General features: G+C 42.9%; 1 protein-coding gene and 1 pseudogene across 1 annotated transcript in view; both read left to right on the top strand.

Moving 5' to 3' along the window:
• The window catches only part of LOC124720509 (procollagen-lysine,2-oxoglutarate 5-dioxygenase), a 438,909-nt gene that overhangs the window by 73,941 nt on the left and 346,645 nt on the right, over positions 1-18,323 (top strand). The gene's annotated exons all lie outside the window — the stretch shown is intronic.
• Positions 17,948-18,065, top strand: LOC124720596 (annotated as a pseudogene).

Here is an 18,323-nt window from a genome sequence, read left to right as displayed (position 1 = left end):
TGGTTGTAGTTAACGGCAAAGTATGTGGATGAGTGCTTGTAGGGTGCGAAATTATAGCCATCTTACAACTTAACATCGAATGTTACAGAACATACTTGTATTGACATAATAAGGTAGTCCCAGAACCTTTTAGAAACATGAAGGTTTTTTTTAAAAAAAAACAAAAAACAAAAAAAGGTACTGGATGACCTGAACCTGCCCTTCAACTACCCAACAGGCTGAAACTCAACGCATATAACAACTGCACCACGACGAACTACCGAAAGCTTACCGTTTGTACTGTAATTTAGCTCTCATGAAGGCTTTAACCGGCAGCACGTCAATGTTGACTTTTTTATTATAAAAAAGTCTTATCAATAGCGACGTGTTTTAGTAAAATCTTCAATGTGCTATTGCCTTGAAACGATAACACGATGATACGAAATTACGGAATCCAATACGGTGTTCCGAAACCATCCAATATCCAACGTTAACGAAAGTCGATAGCACTTCCTTTGGTCTTCGGTAAGTGCGTGCACAGAGTCTTGTGAACTGTAGGTTACATGACTGGCAAGCCGCGGGAATGAAGAACTGCTTCAATCATAGAGTAAATATCTCTGGAGTGAGCATTGCGTTCTGCGCATGTCAACATTAAACACAGATTGTCACGTGTTTTCGGGACTTCGCTGTGCGTGTGTGCCAAGGTTACTAAATAATAAGGTTGGGCAGTAAGCGCTCTGCTCTGCCATTGGCTGGCCTAGTGACGTCAGCGTGGAAGCAAGCGCTCACAAGCAGACGACACGGCATGCGCGTTTACGTCAAGTTTTTGGCGGAAAATTTTGTTTATACCAGAATTGAGATGTCTAAACTGGTTTTCTGCTGCTAAACTATCACAGTTAAAACTGGTGAGTTATATTCTTTCTCAGCTTATGACTCACACATCGGTAAAATATCAGATCACAACCACACTGACACACACTTGAAATTCGAAACCTCGGTTTAAATAAATCAGAAACTATTCATTTAATCGCATCGAAATGAATTTACTTAAGAGCTCTAAGTTGCACACACTTGTTTGTAAGAACAGCATTCCTTCTTTCTAAAGCCGCTATAGTATTCATGAAAGTATCTTTACCCGTGTCTGGAAAAAAACTGTCATCTGTACATGTGCTCTTATTATGATGTTTCTTATTTGGTGACAGCTTTTCCAGAATTTCCAGAGATCTCTTATGTAGTTCTCGTTTATTATACCGTTTGGTTCTGTCTTCTGTTGCGGGTGACACATTGACAGTCGCATTACTGCACGGCAAATTGCACGAAGGAACTGCATCTGGCTTGAGCATTCTTTTTCGGGGCAAATTAAGCAATTCAGACTGTAAATCCCTTAAGTAATCTGTTTCTGCGAAATGGCGAGAACATATTCGTGCATGCGCAACATTTACACTGTCTTTCCTACAACATTTCGACAACCATAGTTTTTGTAATGTTTCATTACGCGGGAAACTGTATCACATTACGTCAGTTGCTCCGGTTGTAGGAAAAACAGCCCGTAAAAGCAGAGCCTGGCATTGTAAAAATTAATTTTCTCACTCACTTGTAGATTCTCCAATAAGAATTTCACAGGACGAACCATAAACTATAGAGCTGGCGAACACAATGTTGATCCCGCTGTCCACTATCGCTAACTATTTCAGTTCCGAACCAAATATCAATTACAGCAAAAACCGTTAACACTCCCGAATTCCGAATGTTTCCGTTGTTGACTGAGTACCTCAGAAGAAAGAACTCAATCAAAATACTCCTTCAAACACAAAACAACACAAGAAAAACAATCACACACAATTCGAACTGTGTACTGTTTGGCACAGCTGCTTCCCCCGTGACGTCATGCACACAACTGAGAAAACACGTTGCTTTCTGCGCAAAGCTTTCTGCGCCCCCCTGGTGTGTGCTTTCCGCAGAGTTTGAAGTTTAGAATATCAAGAGTTTTTGTTGTGTTTTCATCGTTTGTTGATAGTGTAATAGCGATGGTGAATTACTGTTGTTATTACGGATGCAAAGAAAAATAAGTGAAAGGAGGGATAGTAACTTTTCATGGGTACTATGTTTAAAAATTTCAACAGATACTATCCTCGATGCATTTATCAGTGACTTGTCGATTATGTATATAGATTTGAAAGACGAGAGACAGATTAATTCAATAGAGTGGGAGTCTGTAATTGTCTTCGTATAATATGTGTGTCCAAACCTTTTTGTTTACTTTAAAGTTACAGAAGGAGACCGTGTTAAAGTGTGTCTAGGACATGGAGAATGATTATGTGTGATTTATATTTTAGTTTCCCGAAGGACGAACAGCGAGTAAAGATGTGGCTCCAGAAAATAAGAAGGAGTAATTTTGTCCCCACAAAATATTCCAAAGTATGTTCAAAACACTTTGAAGAGGAATGTTTAGACAGAGAAAAATTTGGACGTTTGTGGCTGAAGGTAGATGCTATACCAACTATTTTTAATTTTCCACAGCACCTACTACCAATTTCTGCATTCAGCTTAAATACATTTTGTGCACAAATCAAATAAAAAACACAATAGTGTAGCTAATCAAAGTACACATTCATCTTCTTTGGTGTATTTTGCCTTCAATTTATTTTCTTCACCATTTGATTAAGAAGCGTAAAATATTAGTAAACATGTCCCCAAACTCTTTCATTTTTGTCACTTAACACTTCCCTTAATGGTGTTATATCGGCTGACTGTTACATGACCAACTGTATTTGCTTTACAGTACATTTATTCTCCGACCTCCTTTTTCCCACCTACTATGTTACTACTAAGGTCTACTGTTTGTTTAATAAACTAGGAGCAAGTATGTAAAATGCGTTTAATAAACATTTCAGTCACCAGTAAGAAGAATTGTGCTTTAGGTCGAAAAAACGAGAAAATAAATACGCAGAAATAGTAGAAAAAAAGGACGAATTAGCAGGGATATAATCGCTAATGTGTGGCAAATTCGGTGTTTTTCGGACACTTGCAAAAGTACTAGCGTACTGTCAAGTCGTTTTGCAAGACTATCACTACAAAAATGTAGTCAGGCTCTGTAATACTATAAAGTGCCGTACCATACCGAAAACTACCAAAAATCGAGTGCATCTGAACTGTGACACCTATCGCAAAGAAGCAGAATGCAGTATCACTTGCCCTTAAAAGTTACGTAGCTGGTTTATTCCCGGTATCAAACGGATACTGTTAAAATGAATGCCGGACATTTGCCACGCCGGACATTTGCCGCACTTGCTCCTTCGCCAGGTAGCTTGAGTAGCGATCCCTCAGGTAAGGGACGTCCTTCCTCGTACTTATTCTGTCCGCTTTCAAACCGCCGTCTCCACATCTTACTCGATACAACCAGTGCGTAAGGGACCTTCTTCTTCGACATCTTGGCCAAATACAGAGCTTCTTTTCCGATATCGAAATATTTACAACTTTTGGGAAACGAAAACAATGCCGACGATTATGTCAGTATGTCATTAGTTCTGCCAAATATAAATATAGATTCGTCTGTCTATACGGTACCTTCCTTTCACGCTTACTGATTGCGATAGAAACAGTCCATCGCCATGGGAGCAACAAGAAAGGAACGATGTAAAGAGAATGCGAATGTACGCTAATCATTTCTTTTTGGTCGCTGCATTTGTGCCTACTTTAATTACTACAACTGCATGCCCAACAGACTACAAGGAAAGAAGAAATGGGTATGTGAATGTTTGAAAAGAAGAACAACATACTCGATATTAATTTACTCTCAAAAATGCGATATCCCTTGCGGCGAAATATTTGTTAATAAAGTGTAGCGGGACAATGTTCAAAACATGACTGAAAATACGTTCACGAAATATAAGAACATCTATGACTGACATGTCATCTAAAGTCGACGTACAATTTTAAAATGTTAGAAATAAGGAAATAAAGTAATACACAATCCTATGCTTGTAACGTACGTTGTTGTTCTATATTGTTTAGCCCTCGAATTTACAGGCTCACAGAGAAAGCATCCTAGGTTTTGGAGGGAAAAGCCGTAATTGTAATGATCTGCACTACGACAGAAACATGAAGCATAACTTAATGAAAAATAATGTAATGTGTGCTCCAGCTCACAAGCGACACTGAAGCAGATGGTTTCTGTGACTTAGTATGGGCAGAGGCTATATTCGACAACTGGAATAAATTAATAACTGGCTCCTTTTACCGACCCCCAGACCCCCAATCTCAGATGAAACAATTGCTGAACAGTCTCATCACAAATATGTAGCCTAATCATACAATTATAGTTGGCAGTGACTTCAATCTACCTTCTGTATGTTAACCCATTAAGTACCAGTGCCCTATTTTGAGGACAGAGCACATATTTATTTATAACTATACAATAAATTATTAATTTGCAACTATTACTGTTCTACGTCATTTGTTGATGCTTTTTATAATAAATGTATGCTTACAGGGAATTAAAAGCAATAAATCCTACCATTAATTGATTATTGAATACTAAGGTACACTTTTCGTTATTGCAGGTATTTTCTTTATCAACAATTTAGTAATATTTGAAATATGTGGCAAAGATCTTTTTGTGATTATTTGTAGTCAACAACGTTTCTTTTAAACTACTTGCATTGTTAGCTCAATTGGAGTTATATTCATTGTTTTCCATTTTTTATAAAATTTAGTGTACTCGAAATAGGACACTGGGACTTGGTGTTATCATTTCCGTTATTTGTATTGCTGCACGTTCGAATATGAAACTCTGCTACTGCTGATGTAATTTCATTTTAGAACGTGGTAATTTTACCAGATTTTGTTCCTGGGGTAAGTAACGACCCCTCTTTTGGATATGAAGTTACTTTGAAATTTACAGCGTATTATGTAAGTATATTTATGAATGTTACCCATTAGTAAATAATACAGTTGAAAATGATAAATGAATCTTTTCAAAAATTTGGAATATTTGAGGAAAATTTGTCAATTGACGAAATGATAGTCAAATACTATGGATGAAGTGGGCTGAAACAGTTTATCCGAGGCAAGCCTATTAGATTTGGCTATAAGTTGTGGTCTTTTTGTGGAGCAAGTGGCTACTGTTTCAAATTTGATTTATACTGTGGAAAGGATCCAGAAGATACTGCAAGGGATGACCTACTATTGGTATCAAGAGTAGTCCTAAACATGCTGGACTACATTGAGACACCCGAGAATCATTGTGTGTACTATGACAATTTCTTCACCAGTAGAGATCTTCTGATTCATCTGAGAAATTTGTGTTTTCGAGCAACTGGGACTGTCAGAGAGAATCTAGTTGGAGACTGTCAACTACTGAGCAGCAATGAACTGAAAAAGACAGTTCGAGGAAACTACGACTACCAGTTCGACAGGAATGGTGAAGTCTTATTTGTTCGATGGCCACGACAACAGATGCGTTACAATTACAATTTTGACAGAGTTGGATCTCTGGGAGCAGCTACGCGGTACAGTAGACAAGCAAGTAAGAAGACACAAGTGCAACAACCTGCCGTTTTGAAGTCGTATAACGCGTACATGGGAGATGTTGACCACGACTGGTTAGTTGGAAAATATGCGATAGTAATTAGAGGGAAAAAATGGTACTGGGTCCTATTTACACGTATGCTGGAAATGGCCCTCATAAATGCCTGTCTCTGCTACAGACTAGTACATGGGGAAAATGCACTGTATTGACTGGATTTCAGACGTGCTGTTACATACCTGAAATTGGACACTGGAAGACCGAATATTGGACGTCCAATGGAATACCCATCAAGTCAGTTGAGAGTGATACCAGACATCAGGTGTGATGGAATTGGTCATATGATTGACAAAAGAAGCATGCAAAGAAGATGTGTAAGAGCTAAATGCAACGGGAAACCAAAACCATATTGTGTTAAATGCCGTGTAACACTGTGTGTGAAGTGTTTAGTACCATTTCACAAGAAATAAATAGTTAAAGAGTTGAATGCAGTTCAGCATGCTATACGATAGTGTTAGATCCCAGCGTCCTATTTTGAGGACGGCCATTACATGAGCATGTATAAATATTCTTTGGCTATTTTTGTACTTATTGTGGTTCATACACTATGTACATTATAATTAAGGAATAAAAAATGCAACTTTAAAAAAAAATTAATTTGGGACTTAATGGATTAAGAAAAATACATCTTCTGACCCTACTGTAGATAGAAAACAACTTCTCTAATTGTTCTAAATGCTTTCCTTAAAAATTATTTTGAACAGTTAGTTCACGAGGCCATTCAAATTGTAAATGGTTACGAAAACACACTTGATCTAGGGATTAGTGAACACACAGTCGTAGCGAGTCTCAATTCCGTAACAAAGAAATTCACCAAAACTAAACGCGAAATATATCTAGTTATAAAATGGTTCAAATGGTTCTGAGCACTATGGGACTCAACTTCTGAGGTCATTAGTCCCCTAGAACTTAGAACTAGTTAAACCTAACTAACCTAAGGACATCACACACATCCATGCCCGAGGCAGGATTCGAACCTGCGACCGTAGCGGTCTCGCGGTTCCAGACTGCAGCGCCTAGAACCGCTGGCCACTTCGGCCGGCTATCTAGTTATAAAAGCAACCAAAAATTCGGTTGACGTCTTTCTAAGAGACAGTCTCCAATCCTTCCAAACTATGTAACTGAAGATATGTGGCTTAAGTTCAAAGAAATAGCACCAACAGCACTCGAGAGATTCATACCAAATAATAAGAGACGGACTTATTCGCCATGGTACACAAAACATGACAGAAAGCTGGTGCAGGAGCACCGAAAAAGGCAAGTATAATTTAGACGAACGCAAAATCAAGGTTGGCGAAGTTTTTCCGAGGCTCGAAATTTGGTGCGGATGTCAATGCGGGATGCATTTAATAGTTTCGACAACGAAACTCTCTCTAGATATGTGGCGGAAAATCCAAAGAGATTTGGTCCTATGTCAAGTAAACGAGCGGAAAGGCTCAGTAAGCGATGAGGAGGAGGGGGAGACAAGGGAGCCAACCCTTCGGAGCAGGTCAAACCGTGGCAAATGTCCGCACACCGTTAAAATGTCTGATACTTACTCTATGGCTTCAGCCAACGTTTAAAAGGGCCGACGCCCGGAACAACAGTATTGTGAGTTGGCGGTAGCGGCAGTTAGCTGCACAGTGGGCGGGATGATTCTTTTTGAACTGCGCTGCGCTTACTTCCTCGCCCCTCTCCAGACTAACCCTTCTCCCCCCCACCCCCCCCCCACCAACCCCCCACCCCCCTCCCACGACAAGTAGCAAAAAGCTGTTTCCGCCAGCTGGGCGTTGTAAAGTGGCGGCGGCGGCAAACTGCTCGTGAAGCGGCGTGCGGTATCCCTGTGGCACCGCTACGTGGATCTCTAATGGTACCGTTGTGTCTTTGAGATAAAATATAAAATAATTGCTGAGCGCGGGAGTACCGTAGGGCAATAAACACTCATTTCCCGCGCTGCCGGCTTCCACCTGGTAGTTCCGCTTTGCGGTACCAGACCTATTTTGTCATCTTCCGCGTGTAAGGTTATTTATCGCTACCGCAATGTACAGGCTGCTTCACAATTAATGTTACATACTGCTACTCCGTTCAACATAAGAATAAACCTGATGTAAACATTCTTCCGCGTTTGCTTGAATCTCGTTGGGGTTCGTTTCACGTGGATCGGAAGTGGAGTTGTGAGAAGTACAGCCAAGTACGATCATAAGGCTACCTTTTAGGCTGTGTTTAGTTTCTAGCATTTGTAGACTTAGAAAAAGCTTTTGACAATGTTGACTGTAATACCCTCTTTCAAATTCTCAAGGTGTCAGGGGTAAAATACAGGGAGCGAAAGGCTATTTACAATTTGTACAGAAACCAGATGGCAGTTGTAAGAGTCTAGGGGCATGAAAGGGAAGCAGTGGTTGGGAAGGGAGTGAGACAGGGTTGAAGCCTATCCGCGATCTGTAGTAAAGGAAACAAAAGAAAAATTCGGAATAGGTATTAAAATCCATGGAGAAGCAATAAAAACTTTGAGGTTTGCCGAAGGCATTGTAATTCTGTCTCAGACGGCAAAGGACTTGGAAGAGCAGTTGAACGGAATGGACAGTGTATTGAAAGGAGGATATAAGATGAACATCAACAAAACCAAAACGAAGATAATGGAATGTAGTCGAGTTAACTCGGGTGATGCAAGGAAATGAGACAAAGTAGGAAAGGAGTTTTGCTGTTTGGGGAACAAAATAACTGATGATGGTCGAAGTAGAGAAGATATAAAATGCAGACTGGCAATGGCAAGGAAAGCGTTTGTGAAGAAGAGAAATTTGTTAACATCGAGTATAGATTTAAGTGTCAGGAACTCTTTTCTGAAAGTATTTGTATGGAGTGCAGCCATGTATGGAAGTGAATCATGGATGATAAATAGTTTGGACAAGAAGAGAATAGAAGCTTTCGAAATGTGCTGCTACAGAAGAATGCTGAAGATTAGATGGGTAGATCACATAACTAATGAGGAAGTATTGAGTAGAATCGGGGAGAAGAGGAGTTTGTGGCACAACTTGACTAGAAGAATGGATCGGTTGGTAGGACATGTTCTGAGACATTGAGTGGATAAAAATCGTAGATGGAGACCAAGGGATGAATACACTAAGCAGATTCAGAAGGATGTAGGTTGCAGTAGGTACTGGGAGATGAAGAAGCTTGCACAGGATAGAGTAGCGTGGAGAGCTGCATCAAACCAGTCTCAGGACTGAAGACCACAACAACAACAACAACACGCACATAGACCCGCCCGCTGAGTAGCTAACTGCGGTTACCGCCAACTCATAATATTCTTGAGCAAATGTGGCGTTGTTTAAGGCTACATGTTGTGGATTGGCAGGAGAGCCAACCCAGGAATGTTAGAGGAAGCCGAAAGGCACGCGTTTTAGCTCACGCGGGCTGGCGTGAGGTCTGGAGCAGGAAAGGGAAATTAGACTTTAGAAAATACAGACGAAGCTGGTGGAATACTTAACTTTAATCCATTAATGGTGAACGTCGGTCTTGCCGTTACATGATTCACAATATTAATAGCAACTGATAATGGCCCCTTGCTAGGTCGTAGCAAATGACGTAGCTGAAGGCTATGCTAAACTATCGTCTCTGCAAATGAGAGCGTAATTTGTCAGTGAACCATCGCTAGCAAAGTTGGCTGTACAACTGGGGCGAGTGCTAGGGAGTCTCTCTAGACCTGCCGTGTGGCGGCGCTCGGTCTGCAATCACTGACAGTGGCGACACGCGGGTCTGACGTATACTACCGGACCGCGGCCGATTTAAAGGCTACCACCTAGCAAGTGTGGTGTCTGGCGATGACACCACACTACACGCACTTATTGAAGACCGCAGGAACTGCTATCCACTTTCGTTCGATGTTGGGTGGTTCGGAACACCGTATTGGATTTCGTAATTTCGTATCATAACTTTTCGTGTTATGAAAGTGTGCCGTTTCAAGGCAGTGCGGGACAACAGCTTTACGGGCGCATTAAACTTGGACAGCACTGGCCAGCAGCCAGCGGTCCAACTAACCTGCAATGATGTGAGCTGTTGCAGTTCAGATGTAAAAAGAGACGAACAGAGAAACAGTATAGCGTCGAATGTCATTCGGTTTGTAAAGCGAATGAAATGATATTCGGAGATACTCCAGTTCGCTTCTTAGGTGACCAGACGAAAAGCGTAAAATGCTCTCGTTGTCACCTCACACAGTATTCTAATTACAATCAAGAGTGATGAAAATTCATAACTTAAACACAAGGTATTTTTTCCGAGCGAGTTATGTGTGATGCAAAGGCACACTGCAGAGATTTCACCTTACTGTTGAATGCTGAAGCCACTGACAGTATTAATTACATGAGTCGTGTTGTAATCTCTTAGCTCCTTTCTTATCCGAATCCGATAAATAAATTTCAGTACAGGAACTGCCATCTGCTGCGTCGATAACGAGTCGATCAACAACAGAATCCATGAAGCCACCTTGGCGCTGCATTTTCTCCTCTTCGTTTATGACGTGTCATTCTACACTCCTGGAAATGGAAAAAAGAACACATTGACACCGGTGTGTCAGACCCACCATACTTGCTCCGGACACTGCGAGAGGGCTGAACAAGCAATGATCACACGCACGGCACAGCGGACACACCAGGAACCGCGGTGTTGGCCGTCGAATGGCACTAGCTGCGCAGCATTTGTGCACCGCCGCCGTCAGTGTCAGCCAGTTTGCCGTGGCATACGGAGCTCCATCGCAGCCTTTAACACTGGTAGCATGCCGCGACAGCGTGGACGTGAACCGTATGTGCAGTTGACGGACTTTGAGCGAGGGCGTATAGTGGGCATGCGGGAGGCCGGGTGGACGTACCGCCGAATTGCTCAACACGTGGGGCGTGAGGTCTCCACAGTACATCGATGTTGTCGGCAGTGGTCGGCGGAAGGTGCACGTGCCCGTCGACCTGGGACCGGACCGCAGCGACGCACGGATGCACGCCAAGACCGTTGGATCCTACGCAGTGCCGTAGGGGACCGCACCGCCACTTCCCAGCAAATTAGGGACACTGTTGCTCCTGGGGTATCGGCGAGGACCATTCGCAACCGTCTCCATGAAGCTGGGCTACGGTCCCGCACACCGTTAGGCCGTCTTCCGCTCACGCCCCAACATCGTGCAGCCCGCCTCCAGTGGTGTCGCGACAGGCGTGAATGGAGGGACGAATGGAGACGTGTCGTCTTCAGCGATGAGAGTCGCTTCTGCCTTGGTGCCAATGATGGTCGTATGCGTGTTTGGCGCCGTGCAGGTGAGCGCCACAATCAGGACTGCATACGACCGAGGCACACAGGGCCAACACCCGGCATCATGGTGTGGGGAGCGATCTCCTACACTGGCCGTACGCCACTGGTGATCGTCGAGGGGACACTGAATAGTGCACGGTACATCCAAACCGTCATCGAACCCATCGTTCCACCATTCCTAGACCGGCAAGGGAACTTGCTGTTCCAACAGGACAATGCACGTCCGCATGTATCCCGTGCCACCCAACGTGCTCTAGAAGGTGTAAGTCAACTACCCTGGCCAGCTAGATCTCCGGATCTGTCCCCCATTGAGCATGTTTGAGACTGGATGAAGCGTCGTCTCACACGGTCTGCACGTCCAGCACGAACGCTGGTCCAACTGAGGCGCCAGGTGGAAATGGCATGGCACAGGACTACATCCAGCATCTCTACGATCGTCTCCATGGGAGAATAGCAGCCTGCATTGCTGCGAAAGGTGGATATACACTGTACTAGTGCCGACATTGTGCATGCTCTGTTGCCTGTGTCTATGTGCCTGTGGTTCTGTCAGTGTGATCATGTGATGTATCTGACCCCAGGAATGTGTCAATAAAGTGTCCCCTTCCTGGGACAATGAATTCACGGTGTTCTTATTTCAATTTCCAGGAGTGTATATCCCGCCAACTTATTTATGTATCGTACGGCAATACAGACACATAAGAAAGAAACAGACAAATCACTAATATAACAAACGTTAATAATTGCAAACAAACGTCACTAATGTAACAAAGCTTAAGGACTACAAACAAACATCAAGTCTATTAATATAATCTATCGACTCTGGAGTTGCGAGCAGGAAGTCGTCGGGGCTCCCATTATAGGATCTTCTGGAACACTCTTCAACAATGTTTCTGATGGTCTGACTTTCTCCGCAGTCGCACTGAGGGGATGGTATTTTGCCCCATTTATTCAGGGAGTAAGCACATCTGCCATGACGAGTTCGAATCCTGTTTAGAGTGGACCACGTCTTGCGTGGTAGGTCAAAACCAGGTGGTTTTTGTGTGATGCAAGGCATGTTATGATTTTGCCATGCGTTCCATTTTTCAGACCATGCGTCTGTGATACTGAAACCTTCTTGTACACAGTTCCTTGCTGTTCTTGTTGGCGGGTTCCTAGATCGGAGCCTGTTAGTGTTTGCAGCCTCAATGACTTGCTGGATTGGCAGGCTTCGATTTCCCACGATGTTTTTGTATTCACGTACAAGGCCGTCAGTACGTCGCAGGTGTGGCGGCGGGATGTGGCTTAATATCGGGAGCCATTGCGTTGGAGTGGGTTTAATTACTCCATAAATCATCCTTAGAGTGTTATGCAACTGGACATCCACCTTTTTTACATGTGGGCTGTTTAGCCAAACCGGAGCACAGTATTCGGCAGCAGAGAATACAATTGTTAAGGGAGAGGTGCGGGAAGTGGAGGCCGTTGCTCCCCAGGTAGTACCGCAGAGCTTTTGAATAATGTTGTTTCTTGTCTTCAATTTTTCGGCAGTCTTTCTTAGGTGCTCTTTAAAAGAGTGTTCTGTCCAGGGTCATGCCCAAGTACTTCGGAGTTTTATTGTGCCTGAGAATGTTGAGCTCCTTTCCAGCGAGTTTGTTGTTGAGATGGAAGCAACTAACCTCTGTTTTTGAAGCATTTGGTTGAAGTCTCCACTTACGGAAATATTCACCCATTATCTTCAGGTCTTTCGTTAGGATGTCCTCAGATGCTTCAATTGTGCTGCATCTTGTAGCGAGCGAGGGCGCAATCGTCAGCATACCCTAACTTTCTTGATTGTGTTTCCGGCAGGTCTGCAATATAGAGGCTAAACAGCAGTGGCGCGTCCACTGATCCTTGTGGTAAGCCATTCTTTAGTTTTTTCATGGAGCTGTAGTCAGTGCCCATACTTACTTGGAACACCCTGTCATTGAGCTTGCATGCTATGAAGCGTGCCATAGATTTGCAAAGAATTACCCGGAGAATTTTGTACATGATGCTTTCTCTCCACACAGTGTCGTAAGCTGCTGGGAGGTCAATAAAGGCCACTGATGTTTTCAGTTTTCTCTGGAATCCCGCCTCAATGTAAGTACTGAGTGACAACACCTGTTCAGCACAACTTTTTCCTGGCCGAAAGCCTGCCTAGTCAACTGGGGTCACCCTGAACAATTCTGAGCTAATTTTGTTATATATAAGCCTCTCTAGTAATTTGTAAATTACAGACAGCAGGGCAATCGGTCTGTAGCTTTTTGGGTTGTCAGCTGACTTTCCAGGCTTTAGAATAGCTATTACCTTAGAGCGTTTGAGTTCTTGAAGGATATTGCCAGTTTGCATGATGTTCGTGAAAAATCGAGCCAACCATACTTTTGTATACTTGCCTAGTTTATGAATTCAGGGTGAACGTTGTCGAAACCTGGTGCCTTTGTTGGTTTGACACCTTTCAGAGCTTTTTGTATGTCTTCGCTAGAGAAAGGGCGAGAGTGTTCCGTTTCTGTGGCTTCATTTTTTAAGATTTGGAGTTCTCGCTTCATTTGGATTGTATGTGTTTTATCCTTTGGTATCATAGACGTGTTAACTAGATGTGAAGCTATGGCATTTGGTCTTAGAGCTGCTTTTTGTCGTTGTGCTGGTGGGCCGCTCCCTAGTTTTCTCAGCAATGACCACGCTTGCCTGCTGGACGTTTGGAAATTGAGGCTTTCTACAGTTTCCGTCCAGTTTTGTCGTCTGACAGCATCCAAGCTGTGAAGCAGTTCATCCGCTATTTCCTGATCTCCGGCTTCAGGGAAGCTCTGGTATAGTTCTTTGCTCGTTTGGGACCATCCAGGGACGTATTCTTTGCGGTGCCCTCTTGGTATGTGCTTCTTGGCCGTGCTTATCATGGCACCAACAAGTCTTTGGTAATTTTTGCTAGTAGGTGGTATCCATCTCAAACATTTGTCCAGATCTGTGGAGAATCCAGTCCAATTGGCTTGTTTAAAATACCATCGTGGGCGAGGAATAGAGGTAATTAGGGGAATTTTACTTCCTACCTCTATTATGAGTGGACGGTGTTGACTGTGCGGAAAATCGGGCAGAACTGTACGCGAGGCCATGAGAGGTTGGTCTCTGTTGTTGGGCGAGACGAAACACAGGTCAGGGTTGTATTCCTGTCTCCAGGCAGCTGATCTAAACGTAGATCGATCCTTAGCATTGAATACATGGTATACGTATTCGTCTTCTGCCCATTTTGCTAATGCTTTCCCATTTGCATCATTGTCTTTATACTTCCACTGTTCATGATGAGTAATGAAATTCCTAACGTATACAGCAGGATGTGGATGAGTTTGAAGAATGTGGGCTGGCCAAGGTGTGGTGGTGGTGGTGGTGGTGGTGGTGGTGGTGGTGGTGGTTAGTGTTTAACGTCCCGTCGACAACGAGGTCATTAGAGACGGAGCGCAAGCTCGGGTTAGGGAAGGATTGGGAAGGAAATCGGCCGTGCCCTTTCAAAGGAACCATCCCGGCATTTGCCTGAAACGATTTAGGGAAATCACGGAAAACCTAAATCAGGATGGCTGGAGACGGGATTGAACCGTCGTTCTCCCGAATGCGAGTCCAGTGTGCTAACCACTGCGCCACCTCGCTCGGTCAAGGTGTAGCAGGTGGCTTATAAATATTGGAGACGGTAATGCTTCCGATTTTTGTGACAACATTATGAATGTCTTCGTTGGTGGATGTAGAAATTAGGAAAGCGCTTTCAATATCTTGTTTGACATAACTGGCTACTCCATAAGACTTACGATAGGTCGCTCCCAACAGCTCATAGCCTGATATTTTGTCCCTTTTATTTAGTTGTTGCACTGTATCACAATGGGCTTCCTGTATAGCAGCCAAGTCAATGTTGTCATTTTTTAGTAGTTTTGATAGAAACTGGCACTTAGCATAGCTTATGCCTTCTGTGTTTATGTGGCAAATTCGAACCACAGGTGCGAGTTTCCTGGTCAGAGGGGCCTGAGAAGGGCCGTTTGGTCTGTCTGGTGACATAACTCTTTTGAGAGTGTCTTATAGTCGGGAGATCCTCCGATTACCTGACTGCCAGTATGTGCTAGTTCATTTATCGTTACCCAGGGTGCACGTGTAGTGTTATACTACGGACGCGAACTAGCTTTTACACCCCGCCAACGTTCGGCTGTGAGAAGTGAAAAAGGTGCGTGCCTTAGGTCCAGTGCGTCTGGCTGCTGAACAGTCTTATTATTTCTCCGGCCATATCCCGCAGATCAGTTCTGTTGGGTTCTTATTGTACAAATATAAAAATGCAGCATTCGTATGGTTTGCTCGATGCTGTGGACATGATTTTTTTTTCATGTTTCTACGACACGTACCTACATCTGTGGTATATAACAATGGACACAGTCAAAATAAAGAGTGCCTGGTTTTTCATTTTTGCCTTAAAAATTATGTTGTGTTTTCTTAATTTAAGCAACCTTTATTAATAGTCTTTCATAAAATATCGTTAATTGAGAATTTATATTTGAAACGAAATCAGGAATTTCGCGTAAAATATGTTCGAAAATGTTCAGATGTGTGTGAATTCCTAAGCGACCAAACTACTGAGGTCATCGGTCCCTAGAGTTACACATTACTTAAACTTACACACACCCATGTCCGAGGGAGGACTCGAACCTCCGGCGGGAGGGGTCGCACAATTCGTGACATAGCGCCTCAAACAGCGCGGCTGCGAAATATGTAATTAAAAACAAGAAGACATGCATTATTCATAAAGAAGATGATGAATTTTACAATTACGAGATGTAAGTATTTCGAATTGAACCAGAAAAAAAAAATTGACGTAGTCCAGACTTCAACGAACGAACCATGTGGTGCAATTACTTCAACGAGTAGTCGAGCTACTTACGTTACCGATTCCACTGTAAACGAATGTGAATTTTGCGTCAACTAAATCTAATACAGTGCGATAACTTCAAAGCTGATTATCTCTGTAAATGTATGACAAACATTAAGAACAACATATTTCTCGGCACTTTTTAACTGTGATCCCCTACGAAACAGGAAGCAGCTTCAACCATTTTCTTACTACGTATTAACAGCGCGACAATCAGAGCACAACAGTACACATACTGTGACAGTACACGATTTTTTAAATGTAAACTACGTAACTAAAGCGTGATGAAGAAAAACCCTGATGGCTGTTAATACATTTGAATATCTTAAAGTTTCGGTTAACGTAACTTGCTAAGAATGTATCTGATACATTAGTAAGACCTACTTCCAAGAGCGTAACACCAGTGTACATGTGCTACAGCTTCTGACCAATCGTCGCGTTTGTGTTTGTTTACATCAGGTTTATTCTTACGATGGACGGAGTATAGAGGTTGTAGAACAGTGGTTCCTAACCTGGGAGCAATTAACCCTCTGAGGTGTAGAACGAAATTTTCTAAGGGGTTAAAACTAAATGATTCTATTCCGTGTCAATGACGAAACTAAGTTACTTTGAAAAGATCATTACTCTTATCGCAATTTTGTAAGACTTATTTGATCATATAAACTATCAATAATTTTTTTCTAATCAGTAGCATTAATCGCGTGATCACAAGTTCCTCACATAGTCCACCCATCACACACATATGTTGTGCTTTGTCCCATACATTACTGATGACGAAAGTGAGACGTTGTTGTTTTTGATGTGGTCTTCAGTCCTGAGACTGGTTTGATGCAGCTCTCCATGCTACTCTATCCTGTGCAGGCTTCTTCATCTCCCAGTACCTATTGCAACATACATCCTTCTGAATCTGCTTAGTGTATTCATTTCTTGGTCTCCCTCTACTATTTTTACCCTCCACTCTGCCCTCCAATACTAAATTGGTGATCCCTTGATGTCTCAGAACATGCCCTGCCAACCGATCCCTTTTTCTAATCAAGTTATGCCACAAATTTCTCTTCTCTCCAATTCTGTTCATACCTCATCATTAGTTACATGATCTACCCATCTAATCTTCAGCATTCTTCTGTAGCACCACATTTCGATAGCTTCTATTCTCTTCTTGTCCGAACTATTTATCGTCCACGTTTCACTTCCGTACATGGCTACACTCCATACAAATACTTTCAGAAAAGACTTCATGACACTTGAATCCATACGTAATGTCAACAAATTTGTCTTCTTTAGAAATGCTCTCCTTGCCACTGCTAGTCTATATTTTATATCCTCTCTATTTCGACCACTATCAGTTATTTTGCTGCCCAAATAGCAAAATTCAGTTACTACTTTAAGTGTCTTATTTCCTAATCTAATTCCCTCAGCATCATCTGATTTAATTCAACTACTAGGTGAGCGTTATTGGGTGGATATTCGTTCCAACGCTGTCGCCATTTGCATATGGCGTCAAAACAAAAGATATTTTTCTAAATCAGGAGTTCCCAAGCTTTCTTAAGTTACTACCCCTGCGTGAGATATTAACTAGTACCCTCTCCCCCCCCCCCCCCCCTCTGCAGTCTGTTGTCCCCCCCCTCTCCGCAACATTATCACCTAACTAAACTATAGAATGGAAGACTTTTCTTGTAACATTTTTATTTTTAAAAATGATGAAATATAAATGATATTAAGTTTGTGTGTGTGTGTTTTAGAATGAATGACAAGGGAATTCGTGGTGCATTGCAAGTGCGCCCCCCCCCCCCCCTCCTCCGAAGAAAGCTAACTATCTACTACAGTGGCAAAACATACTTCGCTTACATTACTCCTCTCCATTGCGGCACTTGCTTGACCTCTACGTTGCAACTCCATTTAAAATCAAAGAATTTCAAATGTGTGCACTATACATACTGTTCTAAAATCACTTCGTTGCTGCACTCCTTACTTCGGAACTGACAGAAATTGGAAGACTTCAGACTGTTAATGCTTTGTGTCCAAGCACTCTAATAATAATAATTACATTATGTTCAGAAGTTTATGCTGTCAATTGGTTCAGTTTCCTATCTCGAAGCGATTGATGTAGCAATATGTGGATTGTACAGCAGGTACTATCTACAACTTGGAGAAGACTTTTTTTGAGATATTTAGCATTTGTTACGTGTGTGTCTCACTTTCATCATCACCGATGCACAGAACAAGCCAACGGCCTTGCCGCAGTGGTAACACCGGTTCCCGTCAGATCACCGAAGTTAAGCGCTGTCGGGCTGGGCTATCACTCGGATGGGTGACCGTCCGGTCTGCCGAGCGCTGTTGGCAAGCGGGGTGCACTCAGCCCTTGTGAGGCAAACTGAGGAGCTGCTCGATTGAGAAGTAGCGGCTCCGGTCTCGGAAACTGACATACGGCCGGGAGAGCGGTGTGCTGACCACATGCCCCTTCATACCCGCATCCAGTGACAACTGTGGACTGAGAATGACACGGCGGCCGGTCGGTACAGTTGGGCCTTCATAGCCTGTTCGGGAGGAGATGTACATAACAAAGCACACCACGTGTGTGAAGTGGGTGGACTATACGGG

The sequence above is a fragment of the Schistocerca piceifrons genome, chromosome 11, assembly GCF_021461385.2.
Source record: "Schistocerca piceifrons isolate TAMUIC-IGC-003096 chromosome 11, iqSchPice1.1, whole genome shotgun sequence".
NCBI classification, from domain to species: Eukaryota; Metazoa; Arthropoda; class Insecta; order Orthoptera; family Acrididae; genus Schistocerca; species Schistocerca piceifrons.
The sequence above is the reverse complement of the archived record's forward strand: the minus strand, read 5'-3'. Positions and strand labels throughout refer to the sequence as shown.